A 340-nucleotide genomic window follows, 5' to 3' on the forward strand; every position below is an offset into this window, starting at 1 on the left:
TTTTCCTTCATTTTCTAAGGTTCTTATGGTTTGAGGTTTTACATTTAGGTCTCTGATCCATTTGGAATTAACCTTTGTGCATGGAGATAGATAGGGGTCCTGTTTCGATCTTCTGCATGTGGTCAGCCAGTTTTCCCAGCACCATTTACTGAATAGGATCTCCTCTCCTCAGTGGTATGTGGTGGAGGCTTTGTCGAAGATGAGTTGGTTGACAAATTGAGGTTTTGCTTCTGGGATCTCAGTTCTATTCCATTGATCTCTATGCCTGTTCCTACACCAATACCAAGCTGTTTTGATGATTGTAGCCTTATAGTAAAGTTTGAAGTCTGGTACTGTGATA

This window comes from Carlito syrichta, unplaced genomic scaffold (assembly GCF_000164805.1).
Source record: "Carlito syrichta isolate Samal-C Ts95f unplaced genomic scaffold, Tarsius_syrichta-2.0.1 Scaffold305143, whole genome shotgun sequence".
In the NCBI taxonomy this organism is placed as follows: domain Eukaryota; kingdom Metazoa; phylum Chordata; class Mammalia; order Primates; family Tarsiidae; genus Carlito; species Carlito syrichta.